The following is a 16,687-nucleotide window of genomic DNA, read 5'->3' on the forward strand; positions in this document are numbered from 1 at the left end:
CTAATTACGCTGGTAGAGAAAACTCCAGTCCTCTGGTATAAAGCGATTGAATACTCACAATCGACAAATGCACAATCTTCATTTTGTCGAAACTGCACTCACTTCAACGACAGAAACTTTTGTTCAGAACACATAACCACAGCCGTATATATGGCCGTCAATACTGTGAGGTATGCATATTATTTTAGTCACTCCGCGAAGTCCGTTTATTACGTAAATATCGATATGCATGCCTCGCACTGAGAAACCCATGTAGTTGAGTCATCTTTGACTATTGCTACAATATTTTTCTGCTGCTAAACCGCCTCTGCACGAGTGTTCTAGCCAAGTTACATGTTTTCTAAGTTGAGCCGTGTTGAGTAGCAGACGTATTTTGAAGAATAGTCAGAAAATTTTCTTTGTAAGTTTGATTTGAGATTGATGCAATTGGAGTATGAATGTTTTTGATGTAGTTACGGAGAGAGAAGCTGAGGATATTCTTTGTGCGTTTTACTGGACTGCTAAGAGATTGAGGTAAGCATGCAAGCACGTAATATTGTATGTGTTACTGAGATTGTAGTAACGAAGCTAATTAGGAATGTTATAAGGATTACTCTGATAGGAAGCTGAGATTCCCCTTGCTTGAGATTATTTCTTATAGTCATGTTATGTAAATACTACTGTGGACATTCAATTGATTTGTAAAGCATTACTTTTGAATACAGAGTCTCTCTTGAATTTTGTTAGAAGAAAGTTCTTACCAGTTAAAATTCCCACCCTTTATTTATTTTATTTTGTACATACGCACATTGCACTTTGAGGTGCGGAATTTTCAGTCGTACTTTTTTAAATATTGCTTATGCTGTTGTCGTGAAAGTCGCAAAAAATGTTTGTCAAGAGCAGAGACAACTGAAAATAGTTTAGGGCCTGGAATTTCTTTGTAAGCTCAGCTGTGCATTTATTTCAGTATTCCGATTACATTCAGGGTACCACCACATTTTTATACGAACAGATAGCTTTAATCAATGTTGAGCAAATCCTCTAAGTCTTCGTACTGAATTACGTATAATCAGAGCTCTGCGAAGAACACTAGTTAGGAATTAGCTTGTTTCGTAATAATGTCTTAGAAGCCTTTGAAGGCAGTTTTAGGAAATTTCACTCAGATGGAGAGAAGCAGACCAATGGTTAAGTTTCCCACGTAGGTCGAAAAAACTCTATGGAAACTGTCACGTTTGTATGCCAAATCCTGCATGCAATGGCTATTATAGGCACAACACAGGTTATCTTGCTCTACTTAAGCAAAGACAAAGTTAGTTCAATGTGGCCTTGTTTTCGCGCCGGCCGGAGTGGCCGAGCGGTTCTAGGTGCTACAGTTTGGAACCGCGAGACCGCTACGGTCGCAGGTTCGAATCCTGCCTCGGGCATGGGCGTGTGTGATGTCCTTTGGTTAGCTAGGTTTAAGTAGTTCTAAGTTCTAGGGGACTGATGACCTCAGAAGTTAGGTCCCATAGTGCTCGGAACCATTTGAACCTTGTTTTCGCCCGCCATAGGGATGGAAACCGTTATTATGCAATGCAAATCCCTCGTAGCCTACCAAATCAAATGGCAGTTTTCTTTTAATATGGGTTGTGACTTGCAGAATATGGGTGTAGGCACGCACGACCAAAAGCATTTCGAATCGCGCAAGTAGCAATTACACTAGTCGACCTAATTCAGTGCGTTTAAATGTAACACGAAAGATCTGTATCACAGTGTGTAGCGCTTAGAAACCATTAGTGAGTTTGATACACACGCTAATGCAGAAATGAAATGTGTATGCATAGGCACAAAGCACAATTGACTGTCTAAATGTGGAGGTGGTTAAATTAATTCATCCGTTAGAAACTTTTCAAACTGAACCACAAAAACTAAAATCATTTCAAGTAACAAATGACTAGCTCTAAAGGTGCGTGTTCTGTAACACTGTCGACAAAACACAACAGCTACTTTCATGACAACTAATTTTCTGTTGCTTACAAAAATAGTTTTATTGGCCTAAATTTTGCTGGCTTCAGTCAGGTGACAATCCCGAAGAGTCGCGATTCGATCTCAGGACGGTTCTGAGATTTGTTGTGATAATGTTTCTGTCAGCTCTATCATAAAATGTATATTTGAAAAAAAAACGTAAATGAAAAAATGTGAAGTTACACAAAAGTACAGGTGCCATGTTAAATAGTAGGCCATACTAAAACATGAATGGAGCTGAAAGGCAGAAAAATGTCAAAGCATATGACCGCTAATGAGACACCTGATGCCACAGTCTGTTCTGCAACAGGTAACGGCCCCAGCGAATTGTGCTACGTTACCTAGCGCTCACTGTGAACCCACTCCATACTACCAGCAGCCAAGTTTTATTTAGTTCTCCTGTAGGTGGTTTGAAAGGTACAGCGTTCCAGAACTTGTTTGCAAAGAACGGAATGCCGTGTATTACATAATTTGTTTTCCAAGTACTACCTGCCGTATACTCCGTAAAAGCTGGACTCACAGAGGCAAGGAAACTGGTTGGCCCACACACGGTATGAATCAATCTTTGATTATACATATGCACGGAAAGTAGTTATCAACATTTTGAAAATTACCAAAATCAGATGAAAAACAGATCCAGGACATAAAAAACACGTTGTAACCAGCTGTAGAAGACTGTCTTTTATGCTTTAATTTCTTAAGTTGTCATGTACCTGATCCGCGAGTCGGTGGTTCGGTGTTTGAACCATGTAGCACACTATTTGTTTTAGCTTACAATTCAGATTCATTTTAATCACGTGGCATTTACGATTACACTTTAACTATATCCTTATCTAAAAGCTACGTGTTTCTAAATCTAGCTACACACAATTCATGGTGTCCGCTTGCGTCTGTGGTAAGTTTTTCGTGGGTGCCAAATACAGAACCAGATCCTCTAAGTAGCGCTCTATCAAGAAGCCCAATTTGCGACGCTTAAATCAACAACAGGTTTGCCGTAACTCTCAATTACTTTTGTGCGCCATACGTAATTTGTTTTAGTGTAGATGAAGGCGCACGTGCGCGCGCACACACACACACACACACACACACACACACACACACACACACACACAGAGAGAGAGAGAGAGAGAGAGAGAGAGAGAGAGAGAGACAGAGAGAGAGAAATATGGATGTTGATTTCGTATTTCTCTCCAGATGCACTCTGGCGATCACTGTCAGTCTTGAGCTACGCACATCTGGCAATCTTCGACCGTTGATCGTTTCAGGCTATTTATAGTGCCCGCACTTCAAGTCGACATCAGGTCGCACTCTGTTCCAGTTTTACGCATTAGCTTTTTGGGATCTGCTCTTCCTCGCTTACCAGTTCACTAGACACAGCCGAACTAACTTAACGAAAAACAAAACGACATGGTCATGTTATCGCCCCACTGGCGCCATGAACACTGAGAATTCCATCCTGTTTCCTGCTGACATTGCAGCATGTTGTGATGTCCAACGTATTCCAGCTTTGCGGTATGTGAGACGGACTTGGTCCCCCCCCCCCCCCCCCCCCCCCCCCTCTCTCTCTCTCTCTCTCTCTCTCTCTCTCTCTCTCTCTCTCTCTCTCTCTCTCTCTCTCCCCCCCTCTGTCCATGTTTCCTACCACTCTAAACTGAAAAAAAAAAATAAAAAAAAAATAAAAAATAAAAAAAATGTAGCACCAGTTAATCTAGGTTGAGGGCTCTATCATGTGTGGACACACATTTTGTCGTTATTCCACTATCACTACTACTTTCAGAAGACAGTTTCGCATATATATCCATCCACTATTGTGAGAAAGGTTGACCAAATTATCCACTCTAAAGAGTGAATCATTATTATACTGTATTTGATACATGATAGTTTTATCAGCAAAACTGAGCACAGGAGATGTCACCTTCTTTCTAGATTGGTTTCACTTTTGCCGTCTGATACACAATGAACAGTCACGGCCATTAATGTAGTACTATTCACTTGAGAACTTATCAGGTTTAGAGGCGCGTGTTATCAAATGAAATCTGCGCGTCTCCTTATCTTGTACTGTATGTGTGTCGTGATTTTCCCTCGTATGTGGTATACAGCTGTTGCGACAGTTTTGCTTTACACTTATAGCGTAAGTTCACAAACTGCTTCCAATGTGGATCCTAGAACGAAAATATTCCATCTGAACGCAGGAAGCAGCGAAGTTAATGATTTTTTCGTGTGCCTCGTCTCAAGCAGCCGCAGTAAGTTGTGAGAAAGGCTTACTACACGATACCACAGCTGTATTTTAAGAATACTGTTCCACCGGCCGTTATTTTGACAATGTGTATTAGGCAACGAGTTTCGATGTCCCAATCAATTTATGTTCAGGCCTGTCACATGAATGACACGAAGTACCACTAGTGCATGTATAAGACAAGGCACTAACAGTCGTATCTGGTTCTGTAAATACCCGAACTTCATGAGCATGTGTACAGTATTATTACATTTCATCGATCAGCCACTGTCCCAGGCTCCCGAGCGCAAGATGGAGTCACATTTGCTACACAGCTGTATTAGTCGAACACAATATTATTGCGCCTGGGAGTGGGGACGCTTCGGCCAGCTTGTGAGTTTTTATCCTGATATTACAGGAGTACATGATGACCCATTTGACAGTATATGCACAACTGTCTTGTAATCATTCACAATTTGGTGTGTTTTCTTAACTCGCCACTGTACTTGTTTACTCTAAATTCACCGCGTATTTGCCATTAGAGGCACGGGCCGCCAATTGCAATAATATCGTGGTCGGTTGTTTTATTGTTTATTTAGGCGGATATGTTCCAAGCGCATCTCAGTATCATACGGCAGCCTTATACGGAGATCAATATATTTAGCCATAGATAACAATATAGGTAAGATTGTTTTGAGCACAGCGGCGCCTTGCTTAATTTTGTCCTGTTGGAGATGGCTTGCTCTTGAGCTTTTTCTTACCTCTAAACTACCTTTAACACGTACAGTCATCTGAGACTTGCAGTTTAACGCTGAACCCGAAACACGGCACCAGTTGGCATTTTCCTCATTCAAAAATCATTGCTAGCTGTGAATAGGTTGCAATGACAAGACAAATCTTAGAACCGTCTGAAAACTGAAACCCGAAATCCTGGATATGTCGTCTAACATCCACGTAGTAACATCCTGGCTGACGATATAGAAAAAAGAAAAATCCAGCGCATCGATACTGTTAATACAATCAAAGATCTTACTCAGACAATGATACTGACATCTATTTGCTATGAACATCGTTCATCAAATATTCCAAAGTAAGGGACACAGGGATATAATAGAACCAAACACATATTACAACAATAATTTTGTAACTGGGATGGCTTCTTCCGTTGTTTAAAGCATCCCAACATAAGATCACACTGGTTTAATGACTACGAGCTAAGGTTGTTCGAAAGAATATGAAAACATACGCTGTTGTTGGAAGACAAAATACCACGTTCACAGCATTGGCAGACAGAAATTTCTGCCACGGTATTCAAGGTTTTCGAGTGAGTACTGAAATATTCTTTTCTGTGAACAACTCCTTCGTCAGTTAACTGGCGCTGTCGTCACTGCGTAAATGACTAGCGTTATTCTCAGAAATGTTTGGAAGTCACACATCCGCTCCTCAACCGAGGAGATGCCGCACAACATGTCTGAAAATTTAAATCTTTTTATCAAACACGAAATGAGCACAACGTTGGCGTCATCGTGCGCTTGACCAAAGTTATATGGCCATCTCAAACATCTTCCGCAATCAATAATTTTCTCGTAAACAATGGAAGATCAGTTCTCATTTCGCTCAGATGCAAAAAAGACGAATATCGACTTCGTCTTTCCTCACTACAAATATTAAATCCGACAAGCAAGGAAAGTTTTCCCTACTGTAGTTGTCCTATTAGATGATAACCATTTTGATATCTTTCAAAGCAGTGCCTTTTTGAGATCGGTTCAATTGGGCCCGTATAATCTAATTTCTGACATCACTGATGTGCGATGCTGAATAGAACAATGTGGCGTGTAAGCGTTATCTGCACTGTTTGCATCATTTTAAATAGATGAAGAATGAGAAACTGAATAAGAAGCGTAGGCTTTTTCCCATCCTGCCTTGTACGAGGAAAATGTTTACAGAAATCTACTGAGATCCTAAGATCTCATCGCTTACAGCATTCCCGATGTATTCTCACAACAGTGCTTTCTGAGCAACACAATTTACGAACTGCCCAGATGAGCTCCTTGTCCACGAACTAGCAACTATTATAACAGCTTATTACTGACATATTCAGGGGTAACTTCACAGCCCGAATTTTAGATCAGAGACAAAGGAAGGATGGAAATTTAATGGAGTATAAAGAATTGGTTACTTGCGTTTTGTTTCAAACTACCATTACTGGACAAAACGTAAAACTAAATCGTGTAAAACACGGTATGAATATGTCACTGTAGACGGAACAGCGAAAGACAACCTGGATGGATTCCCCCAGTAATAGAGAGATCAGGAGGCTATCTTGAAAGAGCTGGCATCAACAGCTTGAGAATTTGAGGCGGAGCAGACCACTGGTCCACTCCTTATTAGCCGTTGTTTATTATTAATAGCTTCGAATAAACTCTGCATAATCCATAAATCAGGCGCCTACAATTAATCGAATTTAAGAGATCGTTAAGGTTTTGGAATGTAACGTAGCTCAAAAATGTAAGTATTAGCAGCGTATGATTGTCGAGAGCGGCAGTGCATTATCATAAAGGGTCTTACGGTCCTGCATTACGAGAAATCTGACGTCTGGACACTTTCGTATCGTCATCTACGCACATCTTTTCCAATGAAAACTCTGTCTACTTTGTACATGTTTCCGCAATCCAATAGTTCATGCTAATCAGTTATAAGCACACCTGGTCTAATTTCCCCGGAAAACACCTCTGGGTCATTCTCATAATGTAGTAAAGATCACTGCGATCGCAATATTTACAAAACAATTTCCATAACGTAATATTTTACTCAATCCGCCAACGTACTTGAGTAATCAGCTTGCCTTGCGAAGGAACCGGGTTCGTCTGCCGACACTGCGAACGATTTTTCTTTGGTATGAGGAATAGAACGGGGGTACACTCAGCCTCGTGATGTCAACTGAGGAGCTAATTAACCGTGTACTCTACGAAACGTCCGGGAGAGCTGTATGCTGACAACGTGCCTCTCCATACCGCATCCGCACGAGGCCGCAAGGCATAGGGGTGACACGGCGGCTGTAATACCTCGGGTCCTCACGGCCTAGCGAGAAGCTCGTTTTTATTATGTTACTTGCACGAAACTTTCAAAATGCGCACTGAAAGTGATGAATACCCATTCCACTATCAATACGGAATTAGTAAAATATCTATTAAATGCGTTAATTCATTCTGTATTAGACTTAAATAGGAGGTCTCACCGAGAAGTGATTTCGCTGTCAGGCTGGAAGTACAATAGCAGAATAGTTGAAGAAAATTGGAAAGAAAGAAGTTTAAACTAATAATATATTTGAAGAACTTCAAATCTAAACCATTGTATAACTGTTCATCATCATTTATATTTCTCTTCCCATTACAAATTCTCTACAAATAAATTTCTGTCGCCTACGACTGGCCACGACACTCACGTGCAACATGAGCCACGTCTGGCTTGCATGAATGGTGTTCAGAAACACAACATAGTAACTACTCAACAGTTCTTCTTGTCTGGCACTACTCGAGCACACTTTGACAAGAATCACCGCGTCAGTTCGAGAGGGAGGTTACTTGTCCGATAGTAATGGCACTTAGTAAACTTTTTGTAGTCCGTCATTCGTAGTAAACCATACACCAATCCATCGCCCTAAACTATTTCCCAACTATAACGCTCATGCACCATTTCTTCTTTTATTCATTAGAAGGCAGTGACGGACGCTTTTCAACACCTGCATCTTTTCATGACTATTGTCGTAAATAAAATAGATAGTGAAGGAACGCACAAGCTGAAGAATTCTGGGTCGGTCATACTGCTAGCCTAGAATACGAGCAAACGTAATAACTAGGTCATCCTCAAGCGTGGAAGATTTCCCAGCTGCAAATCTAATTATCTCTTTTTCTACTCACATTCCCTGCGTCGACTTTTGTTCCAGGGATAAACAGCATTCGGTTATTTCTGGCGCTCAGTAGCGTCTGTTTAACACTGAAGCCCTTCAGCATCGGCAATTATGTTTTCCTCATTAAATTTTATAGATGTAATGAAGATCCGATAAAAGAAACACAAATGCACAGCACAACATTAATTGGAAATTTTAACGGCTTCCAATAAAACTGGGGAGTTGTGTTGCCAACCAATTTAGCAGTATCGTCGCACTCTCTCAAAACGAAAAGGAAAGCTAGAGATGCGAAGGCAGCGGAGGGAGGGAGGGAGGGAGGGAGGTCACGTTCTTCCGAAATATGATAATGCAAATTTTGTGGCTTTCTATAATGTGCAATACGAATATAAAAAAAAAACTTTAAATATGTGACGATGCACATATACAACAAGAAGCGTGAACAATACTGAGACTCATTATAAAGGCATCGGTGATACTACTGTAACAATTTGTTGAGACAGCTTTTTTAGGCTTGAAAATTGAAGAATTAAAAGGAAGGAACGTAGGCAGTAAACAATTCACGACTGCAAACGCCTGGAATATTAACCAAGCCATCCACAAATCATACGGAACGAATACCTTACAGTTGAAAAATGGGAAAGAAATCTGAGTCTTCTAGATTTCTTGAGTGAACAGACACGAAACTATAGAATGCTGTGAAAGATCAACCTCACGGATAAACTTAAAGAAATAACAAAACACTGCCTCCTGCTGGGTCAACTTTATTTGGCTACGGTTGTATCACCTGAAGAGGGAATAGGACGAGGCGAGGGATACACTACTACACGAATTTTTTTGGATTACGGTTTTAGGGCGCAAAACAGCTATGGTTATAAGCGCCCATTCTGTAGCTTAGTGAAGGGTAAAAACAAGAATTTGAATCAGCAGTAATGGGAACGAAACTCAAGAATCAGGAAAACTAAAAACGGAAGGAAATCTTAGAAAATTGATATTGAAGGGGTGTTGTTTTCCCCTAAAAGAACTTCAAATGACCGATCTCATCTCACTAATACTTATAAACTCAAGGACGCAATCGGCTGAGAGCGTCTCATCTGCTAAAAGGGAAGATATCAGGCGACAGCTGTAAACGGGCACATAGCTGATTAAAGTAGGGACACTGAAGTAAAAGGTGTCTCACCGTCCACAGTTGAGAGCAGTGGGGACAAAGCCCGGGAAGATCGTCACATAAAAGATGTCGATGGCTAAAAAGACAGTGCCCAATCCGGAGTCTAGTTAAAATTACCTCCTCCATAAGACGAGGCCGGGAGGAAAAGTCCAAGCACAGGGGAGAGGTTTTACGTCCCGTAATTTATTATCCAGAGTCCAGGCCAATGTGTAAAAAGAGCAACACGACGACATAAAACGCTCTTAGATCGGCAAAAGGAACCACGCGAACAGCGGGCCCAGGCAGAGAGACTGCAGCCTTTGTCACTTTATCGGCTGCCTCGTGTCCGCGGATACCAATATGACCAGGGATCCAGGGGAATGCCACAGAGATGCGCCCATGTGGAGCATGTGGAGGCAGCCCTGAATCCGGTGGACCAGAGGGTGGCCGGGATAAAGAGTTTGGAGGTTGAGAAGAGAGCTGAGCTGATCCGAGCATATAAAATGCTGTATCCGCTGATGGCGACGGTTGTATTAAACAGCCTCGAGAACAGCGTAAAGCTGCGCAGTAAAAACCGAACACTGGTCGGGAAGCCGAAATCTAACAGGGGTGTCTCTAACAATATAGGCACTCCCGACACCAAAGGTGGTCTTGGAGCAGTCAGCGTAAATAAATGTGGCATCCTTCATTTTTGCGCATACAGCAGCAAATGCCCGACGATACACTAGAGGAGGGGGGGGGGGGGGGGAGGGTAGTATCCTTGGGAAGCTGACAAAGTTCGCGGAGAAGACAGGTCCGGGTGCGAAGTCAAGGTGGCGTCATACCCCATTTGTCAAGAAAGTCTTAGGAAATTGGAAGGAAAGTGAATGTAGCAGTTGATGGAAGCGAACTCCCGATGGTAGTAGAGAGGAGGGACAGCCTGCATAACGACTCAGAAGGATAGCTCATCTATTGGACAGCAGAGGTTCAGCAGTCTCAGCGTGAAGGCTCTCCACGGGGCTAGAGTAAAAAGCAATACACGATGGTGGAAGGAATATAAACGCCAAAGAATAGACGACCGTGCAGGAAGTAAATTACGCTTCCATAATCCAATTTCGAGCGCACTAAGACGCGATATAGGCGGAGGAGGACCACTCGGTCCGTTCCCCAGGAGGTGCCACCCAGAACAGTGTGTTGAGGGATCGCAGACAGCGAGCCTAAAGATACTGAACATGTGAAGACCAGCACAATTTTCTGCCAAATGGAAGTCCCAAGAATTTGACGACGTCAGCGAACGGAAGGTCAATAGGGCCTAGAGGTAGGCAAGGCGGATAAAACTCCGTACGACGCCAAAAAATTAACACAGACAGTCTTACTGGGCGAAAATAGGAAGCCGATTTCAAAGCTCCATGAGTGGAGGCGATCGAGACATCCTTGAAGACGTCGTTCAACAAGGCTGGTCCGTTGAGAGCTGTAGTACACTTTAAATCGTCGACAAAGAGGGAGCCCGTGACATCGGGAAGGGGACAATCCATAATTGGATTTATAACGATGCAAACAGTACAACACTTAGCACGGAGCCCTGTGGCACCTCGTTTTCTAGGGAGATAGTAGACTAGTGTTCACCCACACCTTAAATGTGCGCGGTGTCATAAATTCACATATGTAAAGGGGTAGCCGATAACGAAACCCCCAAGAGAACCGTGCGCGGAGGATGCCTGTCCTCCAACAGGTATGGTATGCCCTTTCCTGATCAGAAATATAGCTCCCCGTTTGGCGTTTCCTGTGAAAATTGTTCATAATGTAAGTGGAGAGAGGTACACGATAGTCAACTGCAGAACGAGGCTTTCGGAAACCGCATTGGGTAGCTGTTAAAAAATTTCGGGACTCCAGCCACCCGCCTAAATGGCACATACACTACTCGTGAGAGAGACTGGGCGATAGCTGGAGGGGAGATGTTTGTCCTTTTCAGATTTCGGAACAGCAATGACGATAGCTTCTCGCCATCTTCTGCGAAAGGTACTGTGGACCCAAAGTGGATTATAAAAGTGAAGGAGGTAGCACAGACTAGGGTGTAATAGATCCAGCAGAGGACGTGGATACCATCTGGTCCTGGAGCAGAAGAGCGAGAGGAAGAGAGTGCCTATCTCAGTTCCCGCGTTGATAAAATGGCATTATAGCTTTCGCGATTTTGAGGGGAGAAAGCAAGAGGTCGCTCTTCCGCTACCCGTTTCTTCGGGAGAAAGGCTAGTTGGCAATTAGAAGAGCTCGAAATCTCAGCAAAATATCGACCCACTGAGTTTGAGATAGCGACTGGATACACTAAGGTATCCTGCGCGACAGCTAGCCCAGAGATCGGGGAGAAACTGGACGTGCCGGATATCCGTCGGATTCGACTCCAAACAACTGATGAGGGAGTGAAGGTATTACAGCAGCTGGTAAAGAAGTCCCAGTTTTCCTTCTTGCTATTGCGGATGATGCGACGCCATCGCGCACATAACTGCTTATAGCAGATACAGTTGGCCAAAAGCACGTCTCCGCTCACGTATTGCGTCACGGCACGTCTCGTTCCACCAAGGAACTTGGGGCCGTCGGGCAAAGGGGAAGTACGATATATTGAACGTTCCGTGGCTGTAAGAATAACTTCCGTAACATGAGTGACCTGATTGTAAATGCTAGGAAACTGATGGTCATCAGATGTTGCTAGAGAGGAGAAGTGTGTCCAATCGCCTTGGGAAACTTCCAGCGTCTTGGGCGCATAGACAGCAGTTGTGCCTGTAATCAAAGGACACATGGAAAATGGTCACTCGAGTGTGTACCAGCAACCTTTCAAAGCGCCGAGCTAGCTGAACAGTACCGACCGAAAGGTCCAAATGAGAGCAGGTTCACGTGGAGGCAGACAAAATTGTAGGTTCTCCAGTGTTGGGGCAAATAAGATCCGCCTGATGGAAGAGGTCAATCAATAGGGAGCCTCTCTGACAAGGACGCAGAGATACCGAAAGCGGGTCATGGGCGTTGAAGTCCTCAACAAGAAAATGGGGGGGGGGGGGGGGGGGAGCGGACCAAGGAGATGGAGGAGATCGGCTCTTGCCACTGGTGTGGACGATGGAATGCAGACGATACAGAGAGAGATGGAAGAGACATACAGCGAAAGCTTGGAAGGAACTGTGTGAGGCGACTGGGTGATAATGGATAGTATCATGGAGAAGAAACTTATGTCCCCCGTGCGCCATCAACAGAGGGGAGATCGGGAATGAGGGAAGACAGAGCAATCATGGGGACGTAGGTTTGTTTCCTGAAGACAGAAGACGACCGGGGAGTAGGATGGTAAGAGGATCGACAATTCATCCCGATTGGAGCGAATTCCGTGGATATTCCAATGGATAACTCGACAACGGTTGAGAGCGGCGACCGACGATGAAACACAGCGTTCAGCCAACGGCACAAGATCCTGATCCATAGGTCGTTCGGGGGCAGCTCCTGCCGCCAGTGATCGGCTGGTTGATTGGCCGCCAGCAGTGCGTCTCGGCGACACCGAAGACGGCCGAGGGCGGCTACCGCTGGGTCGCGCTGCAAAAGGGAGACGCCGTGGCGGAGAAGGAGGGGAACTGTTTTTCTTATGAGCCTTCTAGGAAGCAGGAGGTTGAGATGAAGAATGAGTTGATGGTTGTGAGGTATGGATCCGTAAAATATCTTCACGAGTAGGCTCTCTTTTGTAAGTATGGGCGACTAATTTTGGGGCCTGTGAGTTAGCAGAAGCCGATGAAGGTTGAGCCTTAGAGTGAGCGGGTGATAAGTGTGGAGGTTGAACGGGCGATCTCTGGGCTGGCTGATCGAACGACCGTGGCGCTAAAGGTGAGATCGCAAGTTTGCGTGGCTACCTCCTTAGCAGGCCGAGGAGAAGCGAGGGCAGTGCTGTATTTACCCGCTCGGAGCACAATGGGCTTTCTACCGGTGAATAACTTACAAGCAGCAAAGATAGACACCTTTTCCTTCATTCGAATTTCCTGAATAATGCGTTCATCTTTAAAAATAGGGCAATCTCTAGAGGCAGCAGCGTGGTTGCCCATACGGTTGATGCAAGGAGATCTAACGCATTGGTGGTCAGTACCAATTCCTTTACAACCACTTTCATTACTCTATGTACAGCTGTTACTCCCTGTTCATACAGGTAATTTTGAATGTCCTCATTTGATAATCTGTCGAGTGATCTTATATAAACCACCCTGTGCAATGAATTTAAAGTACGGTGTGCTTCCACCCAGACAGGGAAGGTGTGTAGCAGTGTAGTTCGAAGCAATTTATGTGCCTGGAGGGCACTGTGTTTCTGACAGCAAGGTGCCATTTCGTAAACGGGAACAAGACTTTACAGGACCTGCAACTGTGTCGACACTTTTCTGAACAATGAAATGGTTGACTGTGGAGAAGACTTGACCTTTGTCAAACCTAGAAACAACTACGAACATTCGCACTGACGGAAGAATTTTCTCGGCTGAGACTCATCGGACTTTCTCTTGTGGGCAGAAGTTGTGGAAGTAGAAGAAACCACTGTGAAATTATCCTCCATGATTACTGGCATCTCCAATGGGGCGATTCCTCCTAGTGGGGCCGCTACCCGAGTGCACCCCCACCTTAGGTAACTGTCCACACCTCGGTGGGGAGAGGGAGGGGGGTCATACGTTTATAAGCGTCCGTCTCTGGATGTAGACGCGAAACATACTCCCAAAGGTAGGGAGAGGGGGAAGTGAAGGGAAGCGGCGGGAGGGGGAGAGAGGATCGGGACGAGAGGGACGTGGAAAAAGATGGTATGCAGGCCGGATAGGAAAGGGAGCTGCACAGCGCCGAGTCCTGTGCTCGCCACACACGTATCCACAAATGAGTTTGGGGACTACTAGAGGAAGACAGTATTAGACGCACAGAACGTACAAAGGGCGTAACAAGCAGAATGTAAACTGCGATAGGAAGACCTATACGAGAGGAAATGTTTGGTGTCACTGAACCAGTCCGACTACCTACTATGGAAACGAGAAAAAAAATATACGGCAAATCTGCGATAGTGTGTACAATATCATAGTCCAACGCTCAGGAAATCAACGTAGTATTATTTTGAAAAACTTAAACCCCCTCAAGAAAGGACACTATTTCGAGAAAAACAGCAACAAAACAAGAATACAATGTACAGTTGAATTCTGTCATTTACATGTAATGACGACATAACAAGCGGTTTGTGTGTGTGTGTGTGTGTGTGTGTGTGTGTGTGTGTGTGTGTGAGAGAGAGAGAGAGAGAGAGAGAGAGAGAGAGAGAGAGAGTGTTCAATGTCAGGTGCGTCTAGACACTAGCCACAATGGATCTTCTCCGTAGTCAGCCTTTAACCGCAACAAAACTGTAGGTTTTGTGTCTGCGAGATATTGCACGTACTTCAAATTCAGGGAACCGCTTCTTCGGCCGGAGCTCTGCAATTAACTTTTACGACGACGTTTTGCTCTTATGGTTGAGTGGAATCACTCTACTAGGAGCACGGACTATAACCGGCGACTGTGTCCCACAGAATGCGATAGTTGTGTTCTACACATTACGTTCCATTCGCGAAGTGCTCTGGTTCGCAAGTACTTTGCTGTCACAATCCCACAATCCTTAGCGACAATGAGGACATGTTGGAAGGATGGCCCGAATGCCTTTGAACACATTTCATCACCTAACATTAGATAGACAAAACGATTGCATGCGGAAATCTATTCGGCCCTGCTGTGATGCTGAAACATTCGCGCACTGCAGGCAAAAATTTCTACTAGTTTACTGTCAGTGGAGACTTGTTATTTAGATCATGGGCTGTATCCAGGCCGCAAATGCAGGAAAGTTGGATTGTGTGTCCGGATGATTCCTATCAGAGCAAAGTCTCATGGTTAAGGGATGATTTTTCCCTCTAAAGACATGAATCTGCATTCTATACTTATGAAACCATACAGAATTAAGCACTGGAGAAGGACAGTGAGAGCCGAAGGTCTGATTTTCGCTTCTTGCATGTAGCTTTTCAGTCACCATCAGGGCTGCTTACATGTTCAACGGCAATTTTTATACGGTGGCTCCCAACACATCATGTTGATGGGCAGTGTGTTTCACTGATGGCTGCCAAGAAGTTTACGGAGGACTTATCTCAGTGATTAGGTGGTAAGTTAAATCCTATGAAATCACTTGTCCTGGCCGAAATCTCAAACAAGAGCGACGGTGTCTGTAACCACTCGTGGGCATACAGTGATGTTTTTGTTGAGTGCCGGACGCTGCTGCAGAAGTTTACGTTGAGTTGTGAGAATGTATTTTTTTTGTTTCTTCGCACTCTAATTAGGGCGGTAGATCGAACGTGACAACGAGCCTGTGCCAATGCTAACTAGATGAGTCTTGCAAGATATTAGACAGTTAAGCATGTCAATATCCTTAAAATGTCATTGGTCGTGTGAAGTAGAGTAAAGGATTTGCATCCTTTGTCTTTACGATTAACTGTAAAAGGTCTTAGTGTAAAAAGCAGAACTTTCGTGGATTTAAACCTCCGTTTTAATACAACATAACAGGACTTCCCTCCTTTCTCGGTGGGATATGAATGCTGAATGTAATTGTGAATATACTTAATCTTGACTCAAGTAGCACCGAGGTCAGGGGATGAAAACTTGACTGACGTGATGGCGGAGTGGGAGGAGTAGTGGCTTGCAAGAGATTATGTTTGACCGATCGCAAAATTCTGTTTCGGATGATGAGCTCGGAAGACATCGCTGCGTCCGGTACCCGGCACACGAACTACAAGTTACCAAAATCAGACCTTAATTTCCCTTTGTTGACGTCATTGATACAGCAAAACCCCAGACGTGCAAGAAATCGGTGTTGGGGTTTTAACAGAAAGCATCCCGTCGCTTGAAAGGAGTTAGAGGAACGATGGAGAACTTATGAACGTGGACGGCTTAGCTGGGATATGAAACTCAGTCTTACGGAATGTGAACCAGTATTAATCATGAGGTCACGTCGTTCCAGCGAGCTAACGCTAGATACTGGATACTCCATTATCCGTCATATAAACTGAGGCTGCGCCCTCCCCTCCTCAAGTCCTTACTCCTCAATACTGTATTCTTGTTTCTTGAAACGACTCCCTATGGTCTGCTGCACCAAGTATTCCAACTGCGCTCCGTTTATTTACATATTCAAACTCGCAGATATTTAGATAAGGTCACTAATGGTTTACGCTCCATTTGTTTTCCATCTCCAAATACGGAGCGGGAACATCTGGGTACTCTAATGGAAGATGCAACTTCCGCTGCAGTGATGTCAGCAGTGTAGTAAACAGACGCGCGACGTGTCCTCCTGAGCTGGTACACTTTTCTGTTTTCTACGACTGGTGTTTGTTGGTTTCGTTGTTGCGCGTCGGTCGCAGATCCTACCATGTGTCTACGTGAGTCGAGGAGCAATGGG

General features: G+C 44.1%; 1 protein-coding gene across 2 annotated transcripts in view; it reads right to left on the reverse strand.

Annotated features, from left to right (window-relative positions):
* The window catches only part of LOC124782403 (nuclear receptor-binding protein homolog), a 436,938-nt gene that overhangs the window by 242,988 nt on the left and 177,263 nt on the right, over nt 1-16,687 (reverse strand). The gene's annotated exons all lie outside the window — the stretch shown is intronic.

The sequence above is a fragment of the Schistocerca piceifrons genome, chromosome 1, assembly GCF_021461385.2.
Source record: "Schistocerca piceifrons isolate TAMUIC-IGC-003096 chromosome 1, iqSchPice1.1, whole genome shotgun sequence".
In the NCBI taxonomy this organism is placed as follows: Eukaryota; Metazoa; Arthropoda; class Insecta; order Orthoptera; family Acrididae; genus Schistocerca; species Schistocerca piceifrons.